Below are 15,133 nucleotides of genomic sequence, written 5' to 3'. Positions count from 1 at the left end.
CAGTTTTAAACAAAGTACTGATATTATTCCTCTTCAACTGACCGCTTTGTTTTCTATGCAAAAAGCACTTCGCCACAGAAGACTCGATATTATTGGCATAGCAAGTTCTGCTCTTCTCCTTTCAAAACTTGCTAAAAGCTGTATTTAAAAGAACAGATTGGCCGGGGTAATTCACACCCTTCAATGCCAGCTTAATGTTTAGGTTAGTGGGAATCACAGAGGAATTAGGGATGGAAACTTCTTTGCTGGTGGTAGAAGCGGTCTGGTGAATTTTTAGAGAGAAGAGGCCGTCGATGTTTGAATGTAGAAAATTGTTCTGGCTGCAGCCTGCAGTATGGACTTGTTGGTGTGTGTAGCTCCCAGTGTTCTGACAGCGCGACGTTTTGGGGAAGCATGTGATTCAGCAGCTACCAGTGGGCTTCGTGCGGCGGAGATTTTGTGGCTGTTAGCGGAGTTGATAACAGAGGGTCGTTAAGAGAAGCCTGCATGAGGTAGGCAAAGGAGTAATGTTTGCCGTCGGGGGACGTGCGGCGATTAACCTGTGCGGTAGTGAAAAGGAGTTAAAAAGAAGGAAGTGTGCGGATGCGGAAAGAATGGAATAATTGTGGTAGGCTGCCGGCTGAGTAGTTTGGTGAATGTTTGGTGTGGGTCCGGCGCTGCCGATTGGATGGTGGTGCTGCAGTGTGAGTCAGATAAAAAAAAAAAAAAACCAGGAGTAGGATCCAATGGGACTAACTGGCATGTATAGACGCGTGTAATGCAAAAGGGCTGTTTTTGGTCGCGTCTCTCGCTTATGGCCATACCACCCTGAACACGCCCGATATCGTCTGATCTCGGAAGCTAAGCAGGGTAGGTTCTGGTTAGTACTTGGATAGGAGACCACCTGGGAATACCAGGTGCTGTAAGCTTTTCTCACTTTTACTTTATACAGGGGGCGCTCCACTTCACGATTAATTTAAATCTATCACTCCCCTTCCATTTTACTATTTTATATATATTTTTTTTTTTCTCTCATTCATAAAGGCAGCTTTTAGAAACCGTTTTACTCTAAATACTTCCTGGTAATTCTAGGTGCTGTAAGCTGTTCGTGCCTTTATTCCACCAGGGCGCGATCTTCTCACAAACTTGAAGACTGTCATTCCCCATTCACGTTTTACAACTTATTGTTAATGATAAAGAGACAGCTTTTTACACACAGTTTTAAACAAAGTACTGATATTATTCCTCTTCAACTGACCGCTTTGTTTTCTATGCAAAAAGCACTTTGCCACAGAAGACTCGATATTATTGGCATAGCAAGTTCTGCTCTTCTCCTTTCAAAACTTGCTAAAAGCTGTATTTAAAAGAACAGATTGGCCGGGGTAATTCACACCCTTCAATGCCAGCTTAATGTTTAGGTTAGTGGGAATCACAGAGGAATTAGGGATGGAAACTTCTTTGCTGGTGGTAGAAGCGGTCTGGTGAATTTTTAGAGAGAAGAGGCCGTCGATGTTTGAATGTAGAAAATTGTTCTGGCTGCAGCCTGCAGTATGGACTTGTTGGTGTGTGTAGCTCCCAGTGTTCTGACAGCGCGACGTTTTGGGGAAGCATGTGATTCAGCAGCTACCAGTGGGCTTCGTGCGGCGGAGATTTTGTGGCTGTTAGCGGAGTTGATAACAGAGGGTCGTTAAGAGAAGCCTGCATGAGGTAGGCAAAGGAGTAATGTTTGCCGTCGGGGGACGTGCGGCGATTAACCTGTGCGGTAGTGAAAAGGAATTAAAAAGAAGGAAGTGTGCGGATGCGGAAAGAATGGAATAATTGTGGTAGGCTGCCGGCTGAGTAGTTTGGTGAATATTTGGTGTGGGTCCGGCGCTGCCGATTGGATGGTGGTGCTGCAGTGTGAGTCAGATAAAAAAAAAAAAAAAAACCAGGAGTAGGATCCAATGGGACTAACTGGCATGTATAGACGCGTGTAATGCAAAAGGGCTGTTTCTGGTCGCGTCTCTCGCTTATGGCCATACCACCCTGAACACGCCCGATATCGTCTGATCTCGGAAGCTAAGCAGGGTAGGTTCTGGTTACTACTTGGATGGGAGACCACCTGGGAATACCAGGTGCTGTAAGCTTTTCTCACTTTTACTTTATACAGGGGGCGCTCCACTTCACGATTAATTTAAATCTATCACTCCCCTTCCATTTTACTATTTTATATATATATATTTTTTTTCTCTCATTCATAAAGGCAGCTTTTACACACCGTTTTACTCTAAATACTTCCTGGTAATTCTACGTGCTGTAAGCTGTTCGTGCCTTTATTCCACCAGGGCGCGATCTTCTCACAAACTTGAAGACTGTCACTCCCCATTCACGTTTTACAACTTATTGTTAATGATAAAGAGACAGTTTTTTACACACAGTTTTAAACAAAGTACTGATATTATTCCTCTTCAACTGACCGCTTTGTTTTCTATGCAAAAACCACTTCGCCACAGAAGACTCGATATTATTGGCATAGCAAGTTCTGCTCTTCTCCTTTCAAAACTTGCTAAAAGCTGTATTTAAAAGAACAGGTTGGCCGGGGTAATTCACACCCTTCAATGCCAGCTTAATGTTTAGGTTAGTGGGAATCACAGAGGAATTAGGGATGGAAACTTCTTTGCTGGTGGTAGAAGCGGTCTGGTGAATTTTTAGAGAGAAGAGGCCGTCGATGTTTGAATGTAGAAAATTGTTCTGGCTGCAGCCTGCAGTATGGACTTGTTGGTGTGTGTAGCTCCCAGTGTTCTGACAGCGCGATGTTTTGGGGAAGCATCTGATTCAGCAGCTACCAGTGGGCTTCGTGCGGCGGAGATTTTGTGGCTGTTAGCGGAGTTGATAACAGAGGGTCGTTAATAGAAGCCTGCATGCAGTAGACAAAGGAGTAATGTTTGCCGGCGGGGGACGTGCGGCGATTAACCTGTGCGGTAGTGAAAAGTAGTTAAAAAGAAGGAAGTGTGCGGATGCGGAAAGAATGGAATAATTGTGGTAGGCTGCCGGCTGAGTAGTTTGGTGAATGTTTGGTGTGGGTCCGGCGCTGCCGATTGGATGGTGGGGCTGCAGTGTGAGTCAGATAAAAAAAAAAAAAAACAGGAGTAGGATCCAATGGGACTAACTGGCATGTATAGAGGCGTGTAATGCAAAAGGGCTGTTTTTGGTAGCATCTCTCGCTTACGGCCATACCACTCTGAACATGCCCGATCTCGTCTAATTTTGGAAGCTAAGCAGGGTAGTGTCTGGTTAGTACTTGGATGGGAGACCACCTGGGAATACCAGGTGCTGTAAGCTTTTCTCACTTTTACTTTATACAGGGGGCGCTCCACTTCACGATTAATTTAAATCTAGCACTCCCCTTCCATTTTACTATTTTATATATATATTTTTTTTTTCTCTCATTCATAAAGGCAGCTTTTAGAAACCGTTTTACTCTAAATACTTCCTGGTAATTCTAGGTGCTGTAAGCTGTTCGTGCCTTTATTCCACCAGGGCGCGATCTTCTCACAAACTTGAAGACTGTCACTCCCCATTCACGTTTTACAATTTATTGTTAATGATAAAGAGACAGCTTTTTACACACAGTTTTAAACAAAGTACTGATATTATTCCTCTTCAACTGACCGCTTTGTTTTCTATGCAAAAACCACTTCGCCACAGAAGACTCGATATTATTGGCATAGCAAGTTCTGCTCTTCTCCTTTCAAAACTTGCTAAAAGCTGTATTTAAAAGAACAGATTGGCCGGGGTAATTCACACCCTTCAATGCCAGCTTAATGTTTAGGTTAGTGGGAATCACAGAGGAATTAGGGATGGAAACTTCTTTGCTGGTGGTAGAAGCGGTCTGGTGAATTTTTAGAGAGAAGAGGCCGTCGATGTTTGAATGTAGAAAATTGTTCTGGCTGCAGCCTGCAGTATGGACTTGTTGGTGTGTGTAGCTCCCAGTGTTCTGACAGCGCGACGTTTTGGGGAAGCATGTGATTCAGCAGCTACCAGTGGGCTTCGTGCGGCGGAGATTTTGTGGCTGTTAGCGGAGTTGATAACAGAGGGTCGTTAAGAGAAGCCTGCATGCAGTAGGCAAAGGAGTAATGTTTGCCGGCGGGGGACGTGCGGCGATTAACCTGTGCGGTAGTGAAAAGGAGTTAAATAGAAGGAAGTGTGCGGATGCGGAAAGAATGGAATAATTGTGGTAGGCTGCCGGCTGAGTAGTTTGGTGAATGTTTGGTGTGGGTCCGGCGCTGCCGATTGGATGGTGGTGCTGCAGTGTGAGTCAGATAAAAAAAAAAAAAACCAGGAGTAGGATCCAATGGGACTAACTGGCATGTATAGACGCGTGTAATGCAAAAGGGCTGTTTTTGGTCACGTCTCTCGCTTACGGCCATACCACCCTGAACACGCCCGATCTCATCCGATCTCGGAAGCCAAGCAGGGTAGGGTCTGGTCAGTACTTGGATGGGAGACCTCCTGGGAATACCAGGTGCTGTAAGCTTTTCTCACTTTTACTTTATACAGGGGGCGCTCCACTTCACGATTAATTTAAATCTATCACTCCCCTTCCATTTTACTATTTTATATATATATATATTTTTCTCTCATTCATAAAGGCAGCTTTTACACACCGTTTTACTCTAAATACTTCCTGGTAATTCTAGGTGCTGTAAGCTGTTCGTGCCTTTATTCCACCAGGGCGCGATCTTCTCACAAACTTGAAGACTGTCACTCCCCATTCACGTTTTACAACTTATTGTTAATGATAAAGAGACAGCTTTTTACACACAGTTTTAAACAAAGTACTGATATTATTCCTCTTCAACTGACCGCTTTGTTTTCTATGCAAAAACCACTTCGCCACAGAAGACTCGATATTATTGGCATAGCAAGTTCTGCTCTTCTCCTTTCAAAACTTGCTAAAAGCTGTATTTAAAAGAACAGATTGGCCGGGGTAATTCACACCCTTCAATGCCAGCTTAATGTTTAGGTTAGTGGGAATCACAGAGGAATTAGGGATGGAAACTTCTTTGCTGGTGGTAGAAGCGGTCTGGTGAATTTTTAGAGAGAAGAGGCCGTCGATGTTTGAATGTAGAAAATTGTTCTGGCTGCAGCCTGCAGTATGGACTTGTTGGTGTGTGTAGCTCCCAGTGTTCTGACAGCGCGACGTTTTGGGGAAGCATGTGATTCAGCAGCTACCAGTGGGCTTCGTGCGGCGGAGATTTTGTGGCTGTTAGCGGAGTTGATAACAGAGGGTCGTTAAGAGAAGCCTGCATGCAGTAGGCAAAGGAGTAATGTTTGCCGGCGGGGGACGTGCGGCGATTAACCTGTGCGGTAGTGAAAAGGAGTTAAAAAGGAGGAAGTGTGCGGATGCGGAAAGAATGGAATAATTGTGGTAGGCTGCCGGCTGAGTAGTTTGGTGAATGTTTGGTGTGGGTCCGGCGCTGCCGATTGGATGGTGGTGCTGCAGTGTGAGTCAGATAAAAAAAAAAAAAAAACCAGGAGTAGGATCCAATGGGACTAACTGGCATGTATAGACGCGTGTAATGCAAAAGGGCTGTTTTTGGTCACGTCTCTCGCTTACGGCCATACCACCCTGAACACGCCCGATCTCATCCGATCTCGGAAGCCAAGCAGGGTAGGGTCTGGTCAGTACTTGGATGGGAGACCTCCTGGGAATACCAGGTGCTGTAAGCTTTTCTCACTTTTACTTTATACAGGGGGCGCTCCACTTCACGATTAATTTAAATCTATCACTCCCCTTCCATTTTACTATTTTATATATATATATATTTTTCTCTCATTCATAAAGGCAGCTTTTACACACCGTTTTACTCTAAATACTTCCTGGTAATTCTAGGTGCTGTAAGCTGTTCGTGCCTTTATTCCACCAGGGCGCGATCTTCTCACAAACTTGAAGACTGTTTCTCCCCATTCACGTTTTACAACTTATTGTTGATGATAAAGAGACAGCTTTTTACACACAGTTTTAAACAAAGTACTGATATTTTTCCTCTTCAACTGACCGCTTTGTTTTCTATGCAAAAACCACTTCGCCACAGAAGACTCGATATTATTGGCATAGCAAGTTCTGCTCTTCTCCTTTCAAAACTTGCTAAAAGCTGTATTTAAAAGAACAGATTGGCCGGGGTAATTCACACCCTTCAATGCTAGCTTAATGTTTAGGTTAGTGGGAATCACAGAGGAATTAGGGATGGAAACTTCTTTGCTGGTGGTAGAAGCGGTCTGGTGAATTTTTAGAGAGAAGAGGCCGTCGATGTTTGAATGTAGAAAATTGTTCTGGCTGCAGCCTGCAGTATGGACTTGTTGGTGTGTGTAGCTCCCAGTATTCTGACAGCGCGACGTTTTGGGGAAGCATGTGATTCAGCAGCTACCAGTGGGCTTCGTGCGGCGGAGATTTTGTGGCTGTTAGCGGAATTGATAACAGAGGGTCATTAAGAGAAGCCTGCATGCAGTAGGCAAAGGAGTAATGTTTGCCGGCAGGGGGACGTGCGGCGATTAACCTGTGCGGTAGTGAAAAGGAGTTAAAAAGAAGGAAGTGTGCGGATGCGGAAAGAATGGAATAATTGTGGTAGGCTGCCGGCTGAGTAGTTTGGTGAATGTTTGGTGTGGGTCCGGCGCTGCCGATTGGATGGTGGTGCTGCAGTGTGAGTCAGATAAAAAAAAAAAAAAAAGCAGGAGTAGGATCCAATGGGACTAACTTGCATGTATAGACGCGTGTAATGCAAAAGGGCTTTTTTTGGTAGCATCTTTTGCTTACGGCCATACCACCCTGAACACGCCCGATCTCGTCTGATCTCGGAAGCTAAGGAGGGTAGGTTCTGGTTAGTACTTGGATGGGAGACCACCTGGGAATACCAGGTGCTGTAAGCTTTTCTCACTTTTACTTTATATAGGGGGCGCTCCACTTCACGATTTATTTAAATCTATCACTCCCCTTCCATTTTACTATTTTATATATATTTTTTTTTTTCTCTCATCCATAAAGGCAGCTTTTACACACCGTTTTACTCTAAATACTTCCTGGTAATTCTAGGTGCTGTAAGCTGTCCGTGCCTTTATTCCACCAGGGCGCGATCTTCTCACAAACTTGAAGACTGTCACTCCCCATTCACGTTTTACAACTTATTGTTAATGATAAAGAGACAGCTTTTTACACACAGTTTTAAACAAAGTACTGATATTATTCCTCTTCAACTGACCGCTTTGTTTTCTATGCAAAAACCACTTCGCCACAGAAGACTCGATATTATTGGCATAGCAAGTTCTGCTCTTCTCCTTTCAAAACTTGCTAAAAGCTGTATTTAAAAGAACAGATTGGCCGGGGTAATTCACACCCTTCAATGCCAGCTTAATGTTTAGGTTAGTGGGAATCACAGAGGAATTAGGGATGGAAACTTCTTTGCTGGTGGTAGAAGCGGTCTGGTGAATTTTTAGAGAGAAGAGGCCGTCGATGTTTGAATGTAGAAAATTGTTCTGGCTGCAGCCTGCAGTATGGACTTGTTGGTGTGTGTAGCTCCCAGTGTTCTGACAGCGCGACGTTTTGGGGAAGCATGTGATTCAGCAGCTACCAGTGGGCTTCGTGCGGCGGAGATTTTGTGGCTGTTAGCGGAGTTGATAACAGAGGGTCATTAAGAGAAGCCTGCATGCAGTAGGCAAAGGAGTAATGTTTGCCGGCGGGGGACGTGCGGCGATTAACCTGTGCGGTAGTGAAAAGGAGTTAAAAATAAGGAAGTGTGCGGATGCGGAAAGAATGGAATAATTGTGGTAGGCTGCCGGCTGAGTAGTTTGGTGAATGTTTGGTGTGGGTCCGGCGCTGCCGATTGGATGGTGGTGCTGCAGTGTGAGTCAGATAAAAAAAAAAAAAAAACAGGAGTAGGATCCAATGGGACTAACTGGCATGTATAGACGCGTGTAATGCAAAAGGGCTGTTTTTGGTAGCATCTTTCGCTTACGGCCATACCACCCTGAACACGCCCGATCTCGTCTTATCTCGGAAGCTAAGGAGGGTAGGTTCTGGTTAGTACTTGGAAGGGAGACCACCTGGGAATACCAGGTGCTGTAAGCTTTTCTCACTTTTACTTTATACAGGGGGCGCTCCACTTCACGATTAATTTAAATCTATCACTCCCCTTCCATTTTACTATTTTATATATATATATTTTTTTCTCTCATTCATAAAGGCAGCTTTTACACACCGTTTTACTCTAAATACTTCCTGGTAATTCTAGGTGCTGTAAGCTGTTCGTGCCTTTATTCCACCAGGGCGCGATCTTCTCACAAACTTGAAGACTGTCACTCCCCATTCACGTTTTACAACTTATTGTTAATGATAAAGAGACAGCTTTTTACACACAGTTTTAAACAAAGTACTGATATTATTCCTCTTCAACTGACCGCTTTGTTTTCTATGCAAAAACCACTTCGCCACAGAAGACTCGATATTATTGGCATAGCAAGTTCTGCTCTTCTCCTTTCAAAACTTGCTAAAAGCTGTATTTAAAAGAACAGATTGGCCGGGGTAATTCACACCCTTCAATGCCAGCTTAATGGTTAGGTTAGTGGGAATCACAGAGGAATTAGGGATGGAAACTTCTTTGCTGGTGGTAGAAGCGGTCTGGTGAATTTTTAGAGAGAAGAGGCCGTCGATGTTTGAATGTAGAAAATTGTTCTGGCTGCAGCCTGCAGTATGGACTTGTTGGTGTGTGTAGCTCCCAGTGTTCTGACAGCGCGACGTTTTGGGGAAGCATGTGATTCAGCAGCTACCAGTGGGCTTCGTGCGGCGGAGATTTTGTGGCTGTTAGCGGAGTTGATAACAGAGGGTCGTTAAGAGAAGCCTGCATGCAGTAGGCAAAGGAGTAATGTTTGCCGGCGGGGGACGTGCGGCGATTAACCTGTGCGGTAGTGAAAAGGAGTTAAAAAGAAGGAAGTGTGCGGATGCGGAAAGAATGGAATAATTGTGGTAGGCTGCCGGCTGAGTAGTTTGGTGAATGTTTGGTGTGGGTCCGGCGCTGCCGATTGGATGGTGGGGCTGCAGTGTGAGTCAGATAAAAAAAAAAAAACCAGGAGTAGGATCCAATGGGACTAACTGGCATGTATAGACGCGTGTAATGCAAAAGGGCTGTTTTTGGTAGCATCCCTCGCTTACGGCCATACCACCCTGAACACGCCCGATCTCGTCTGATCTCGGAAGCTAAGCAGGGTAGTGTCAGGTTAGTACTTGGATGGGAGACCTCCTGGGAATACCAGGTGCTGTAAGCCTTTCTCACTTTTACTTTATACAGGGGGCGCTCCACTTCACGATTAATTTAAATCTATCACTCCCCTTCCATTTTACTATTTTATATATATATATATTTTTTTTTTTCTCTCATTCATAAAGGCAGCTTTTAGAAACCGTTTTACTCTAAAAACTTCCTGGTAATTCTAGGTGCTGTAAGCTGTTCGTGCCTTTATTCCACCAGGGCGCGATCTTCTCACAAACTTGAAGACTGTCACTCCCCATTCACGTTTTACAACTTATTGTTAATGATAAAGAGACAGCTTTTTACACACAGTTTTAAACAAAGTACTGATATTATTCCTCTTCAACTGACCGCTTTGTTTTCTATGCAAAAACCACTTCGCCACAGAAGACTCGATATTATTGGCATAGCAAGTTCTGCTCTTCTCCTTTCAAAACTTGCTAAAAGCTGTATTTAAAAGAACAGATTGGCCGGGGTAATTCACACCCTTCAATGCCAGCTTAATGTTTAGGTTAGTGGGAATCACAGAGGAATTAGGGATGGAAACATCTTTGCTGGTGGTAGAAGCGGTCTGGTGAATTTTTAGAGAGAAGAGGCCGTCGATGTTTGAATGTAGAAAATTGTTCTGGCTGCAGCCTGCAGTATGGACGTGTTGGTGTGTGTAGCTCCCAGTGTTCTGACAGCGCGACGTTTTGGGGAAGCATGTGATTCAGCAGCTACCAGTGGGCTTCGTGCGGCGGAGATTTTGTGGCTGTTAGCGGAGTTGATAACAGAGGGTCGTTAAGAGAAGCCTGCATGCAGTAGGCAAAGGAGTAATGTTTGCCGGCGGGGGACGTGCGGCGATTAACCTGTGCGGTAGTGAAAAGGAGTTAAAAAGAAGGAAGTGTGCGGATGCGGAAAGAATGGAATAATTGTGGTAGGCTGCCGGCTGAGTAGTTTGGTGAATGTTTGGTGTGGGTCCGGCGCTGCCGATTGGATGGTGGGGCTGCAGTGTGAGTCAGATAAAAAAAAAAAAAAAAGCAGGAGTAGGATCCAATGGGACTAACTGGCATGTATAGACGCGTGTAATGCAAAAGGGCTTTTTTTGGTAGCATCTTTCGCTTACGGCCATACCACCCTGAACACGCCCGATCTCGTCTGATCTCGGAAACTAAGGAGGGTAGGTTCTGGTTAGTACTTGGATGGGAGACCACCTGGGAATACCAGGTGCTGTAAGCTTTTCTCACTTTTACTTTATACAGGGGGCGCTCCACTTCACGATTAATTTAAATCTATCACTCCCCTTCCATTTTACTATTTTATTTATATATATATATTCTCTCTTTCATAAAGGCAGCTTTTAGAAACCGTTTTACTCTAAATACTGCCTGGTAATTCTAGGTGCTGTAAGCTGTTCGTGCCTTTATTCCACCAGGGCGCGATCTTCTCACAAACTTGAAGACTGTCACTCCCCATTCACGTTTTACAACTTATTGTTAATGATAAAGAGACAGCTTTTTAAACACAGTTTTAAACAAAGTACTGATATAATTCCTCTTCAACTCACCACTTTGTTTTCTATGCAAAAACCACTTCACCACAGAAGACTCGATATTATTGGCATAGCAAGGTCTGCTCTTCTCCTCCTTTCAAAACTCGCTAAAAGCTGTATTTAAAAGAGCAGGTTGGCCGGGGTAATTCACACCCTTCAATGCCAGATTAATGTTTAGGTTAGTGGGAATCACAGAGGAATTAGGGATGGAAACTTCTTTGCTGGTGGTAGAAGCGGTCTGGTGAATTTTTAGAGAGAAGAGGCCGTCGATGTTTGAATGTAGAAAATTGTTCTGGCTGCAGCCTGCAGTATGGACTTGTTGGTGTGTGTAGCTCCCAGTGTTCTGACAGCGCGACGTTTTGGGGAAGCATGTGATTCAGCAGCTACCAGTGGGCTTCGTGCGGCGGAGATTTTGTGGCTGTTAGCTGAGTTGATAGCAGAGGGTCGTTAAGAGAAGCCTGCATGCAGTAGGCAAAGGAGTAATGTTTGCCGGCGGGGGACGTGCGGCGATTAACCTGTGAGGTAGTGAAAAGGACTTAAAGAGAAGGAAGCGTGCGGATGCGGAAAGAATGGAATAATTGTGGTAGGCTGCCGGCTGAGTAGTTTGGTGAATGTTTGTTGTGGGTCCGGCGCTGCCGATTGGATGGTGGTGCTGCAGTGTGAGTCAGATAAAAAAAAAAAAAAAACCAGGAGTAGGAGCCAATGGGAGTAACTGGCATGTATAGACGCGTGTAATGCAAAAGGGCTGTTTTGGGTAGCGTCTCTCGCTTACGGCCATACCACCCTGAACACGCCTGATCTTGGAAGCTAAGCAGAGTATGGTCTGGTTAGTACTTGGAAGGGAGACCACCTGGGAATACCAGGTGCTGTAAGCTTTTCTCACTTTTACTTTATACAGGGGGCGCTCCACTTCACGATTAATTTAAATCTATCACTCCCCTTCCATTTTACTATTTTATATATATATATTTTTTTCTCTCATTCATAAAGGCAGCTTTTACACACCGTTTTACTCTAAATACTTCCTGGTAATTCTAGGTGCTGTAAGCTGTTCGTGCCTTTATTCCACCAGGGCGCGATCTTCTCACAAACTTGAAGACTGTCACTCCCCATTCACGTTTTACAACTTATTGTTAATGATAAAGAGACAGCTTTTTACACACAGTTTTAAACAAAGTACTGATATTATTCCTCTTCAACTGACCGCTTTGTTTTCTATGCAAAAACCACTTCGCCACAGAAGACTCGATATTATTGGCATAGCAAGTTCTGCTCTTCTCCTTTCAAAACTTGCTAAAAGCTGTATTTAAAAGAACAGATTGGCCGGGGTAATTCACACCCTTCAATGCCAGCTTAATGTTTAGGTTAGTGGGAATCACAGAGGAATTAGGGATGGAAACTTCTTTGCTGGTGGTAGAAGCGGTCTGGTGAATTTTTAGAGAGAAAAGGCCGTCGATGTTTGAATGTAGAAAATTGTTCTGGCTGCAGCCTGCAGTATGGACTTGTTGGTGTGTGTAGCTCCCAGTGTTCTGACAGCGCGACGTTTTGGGGAAGCATGTGATTCAGCAGCTACCAGTGGGCTTCGTGCGGCGGAGATTTTGTGGCTGTTAGCGGAGTTGATAACAGAGGGTCGTTAAGAGAAGCCTGCATGCAGTAGGCAAAGGAGTAATGTTTGCCGGCGGGGGACGTGCGGCGATTAACCTGTGCGGTAGTGAAAAGGAGTTAAAAAGAAGGAAGTGTGCGGATGCGGAAAGAATGGAATAATTGTGGTAGGCTGCCGGCTGAGTAGTTTGGTGAATGTTTGGTGTGGGTCCGGCGCTGCCGATTGGATGGTGGTGCTGCAGTGTGAGTCAGATAAAAAAAAAAAAAAGAACATTAGTAGTATCCAATGGGACCAACTGGCATGTATAGAGGCGTGTAATGCAAAAGGGCTGTTTTCGGTAGCATCTCTCGCTTACGGCCATACCACCCTGAACACGCCTGATCTTGTCTGATCTCGGAAGCTAAGCAGGGTAGGGTCTGGTTAGTACTTGGATGGGAGACCGCCTGGGAATACCAGGTGCTGTAAGCTTTTCTCACTTTTACTTTATACAGGGGGCGCTCCACTTCACGATTAATTTAAATCTATCACTCCCCTTCCATTTTACTATTTTATATATATATATATATATATATATTTTTTTTTCTCTCATTCCTAAAGGCAGCTTTTAGAAACCGTTTTACTCTAAATACTTCCTGGTAATTCTAGGTGCTGTAAGCTGTTCGTGCCTTTATTCCACCAGGGCGCGATCTTCTCACAAACTTGAAGACTGTCACTCCCCATTCACGTTTTACAACTTATTGTTGATGATAAAGAGACAGCTTTTTACACACAGTTTTAAACAAAGTACTGATATTATTCCTCTTCAACTGACCGCTTTGTTTTCTATGCAAAAACCACTTCGCCACAGAAGACTCGAAATTATTGGCATAGCAAGTTCTGCTTTTCTCCTTTCAAAACTTGCTAAAAGCTGTATTTAAAAGAACAGATTGGCCAGGGTAATTCACACCCTTCAATGCCAGCTTAATGTTTAGGTTAGTGGGAATCACAGAGGAATTAGGGATGGAAACTTCTTTGCTGGTGGTAGAAGCGGTCTGCTGAATTTTTAGAGAGAAGAGGCCGTCGATGTTTGAATGTAGAAAATTGTTCTGGCTGCAGCTTGCAGTATGGACTTGTTGGTGTGTGTAGCTCCCAGTGTTCTGACAGTGCGACGTTTTGGGGAAGCATGTGATTCAGCAGCTACCAGTGGGCTTCGTGCGGCGGAGATTTTGTGGCTGTTAGCGGAGTTGATAACAGAGGGTCGTTAAGAGAAGCCTGCATGCAGTAGGCAAAGTAGTAATGTTTGCCGGCGGGGGACGTGCGGCGATTAACCTGTGCGGTAGTGAAAAGGAGTTAAAGAGAAGGAAGTGTGCGGATGCGGAAAGAATGGAATAATTGTGGTAGGCTGCCGGCTGAGTAGTTTGGTGAATGTTTGGTGTGGGTCCGGCGCTGCCGATTGGATGGTGGGGCTGCAGTGTGAGTCAGATAAAAAAAAAAAAAAAAACCAGGAGTAGGATCCAATGGGACTAACTGGCATGTATAGACGCGTGTAATGCAAAAGGGCTGTTTTTGGTAGCATCTCTCGCTTACGGCCATACCACCCTGAACACGCCTGATCTCATCTGATCTCGGAAGCCAAGCAGGGTAAGGTCTGGTTAGTACTTGGATGGGAGACCTCCTGGGAATACCAGGTGCTGTAAGCCTTTCTCACTTTTACTTTATACAGGGGGCGCTCCACTTCACGATTAATTTAAATCTATCACTCCCCATCCATTTTACTATTTTATATATATATATTTTTTTTCTCTCATTCCTAAAGGCAGCTTTTAGAAACCGTTTTACTCTAAATACTTCCTGGTAATTCTAGGTGCTGTAAGCTGTTCGTGCCTTTATTCCACCAGGGCGCGATCTTCTCACAAACTTGAAGACTGTCACTCCCCATTCACGTTTTACAACTTATTGTTAATGATAAAGAGACAGCTTTTTACACACAGTTTTAAACAAAGTACTGATATTATTCCTCTTCAACTGACCGCTTTGTTTTCTATGCAAAAACCACTTCGCCACAGAAGACTCGATATTATTGGCATAGCAAGTTCTGCTCTTCTCCTTTCAAAACTTGCTAAAAGCTGTATTTAAAAGAACAGATTGGCCGGGGTAATTCACACCCTTCAATGCCAGCTTAATGTTTAGGTTAGTGGGAATCACAGAGGAATTAGGGATGGAAACTTCTTTGCTGGTGGTAGAAGCGGTCTGGTGAATTTTTAGAGAGAAGAGGCCGTCGATGTTTGAATGTAGAAAATTGTTCTGGCTGCAGCCTGCAGTATGGACTTGTTGGTGTGTGTAGCTCCCAGTGTTCTGACAGCGCGACGTTTTGGGGAAGCATGTGATTCTGCAGCTACCAGTGGGCTTTGTGCGGCGGAGATTTTGTGGCTGTTAGCGGAGTTGATAACAGAGCGTCGTTAAGAGAAGCCTGCATGCAGTAGGCAAAGGAGTAATGTTTGCCGGCGGGGGACGTGCGGCGATTAACCTGTGCGGTAGTGAAAAGGAGTTAAAAAGAAGGAAGTGTGCGGATGCGGAAAGAATGGAATAATTGTGGTAGGCTGCCGGCTGAGTAGTTTGGTGAATGTTTGGTGTGGGTCCGGCGCTGCCGATTGGATGGTGGGGCTGCAGTGTGAGTCAGATAAAAAAAAAAAAAAAAAACCATGAGTAGGATCCAATGGGACTAACTGGCATGTATAGACGCGTGTAATGCAAAAGGGC

At 44.5% G+C, this 15,133-nt stretch overlaps 1 protein-coding gene, 9 non-coding genes and 3 pseudogenes across 21 annotated transcripts in view; all 13 read left to right on the top strand.

Moving 5' to 3' along the window:
* The window catches only part of LOC125715510 (protein NYNRIN-like), a 334,468-nt gene that overhangs the window by 304,701 nt on the left and 14,634 nt on the right, over window positions 1-15,133 (top strand). The gene's annotated exons all lie outside the window — the stretch shown is intronic.
* On the top strand, window positions 790-908 carry LOC125731087 (5S ribosomal RNA). Its single transcript, XR_007391374.1, has one exon. It is a non-coding gene; the product is annotated as a 5S ribosomal RNA (ribosomal RNA).
* On the top strand, window positions 1,987-2,105 carry LOC125731131 (5S ribosomal RNA). The gene has a single exon (XR_007391417.1). It is a non-coding gene; the product is annotated as a 5S ribosomal RNA (ribosomal RNA).
* Window positions 3,182-3,300, top strand: LOC125731804 (5S ribosomal RNA; annotated as a pseudogene).
* Window positions 4,377-4,495, top strand: LOC125732842 (5S ribosomal RNA). The gene has a single exon (XR_007392207.1). It is a non-coding gene; the product is annotated as a 5S ribosomal RNA (ribosomal RNA).
* LOC125732840 (5S ribosomal RNA) lies at window positions 5,573-5,691 on the top strand. The gene has a single exon (XR_007392205.1). It is a non-coding gene; the product is annotated as a 5S ribosomal RNA (ribosomal RNA).
* On the top strand, window positions 6,770-6,888 carry LOC125735903 (5S ribosomal RNA). Its single transcript, XR_007395188.1, has one exon. It is a non-coding gene; the product is annotated as a 5S ribosomal RNA (ribosomal RNA).
* LOC125731616 (5S ribosomal RNA) lies at window positions 7,965-8,083 on the top strand (annotated as a pseudogene).
* Window positions 9,158-9,276, top strand: LOC125733852 (5S ribosomal RNA). The gene has a single exon (XR_007393186.1). It is a non-coding gene; the product is annotated as a 5S ribosomal RNA (ribosomal RNA).
* LOC125728849 (5S ribosomal RNA) lies at window positions 10,360-10,478 on the top strand. Its single transcript, XR_007389416.1, has one exon. It is a non-coding gene; the product is annotated as a 5S ribosomal RNA (ribosomal RNA).
* Window positions 11,558-11,666, top strand: LOC125732178 (5S ribosomal RNA; annotated as a pseudogene).
* Window positions 12,744-12,862, top strand: LOC125735028 (5S ribosomal RNA). The gene has a single exon (XR_007394327.1). It is a non-coding gene; the product is annotated as a 5S ribosomal RNA (ribosomal RNA).
* LOC125735152 (5S ribosomal RNA) lies at window positions 13,955-14,073 on the top strand. Its single transcript, XR_007394449.1, has one exon. It is a non-coding gene; the product is annotated as a 5S ribosomal RNA (ribosomal RNA).

Source organism: Brienomyrus brachyistius, chromosome 2, assembly GCF_023856365.1.
Source record: "Brienomyrus brachyistius isolate T26 chromosome 2, BBRACH_0.4, whole genome shotgun sequence".
NCBI classification, from domain to species: Eukaryota; Metazoa; Chordata; class Actinopteri; order Osteoglossiformes; family Mormyridae; genus Brienomyrus; species Brienomyrus brachyistius.
This window is presented reverse-complemented; position numbering and strand designations above follow the sequence as displayed.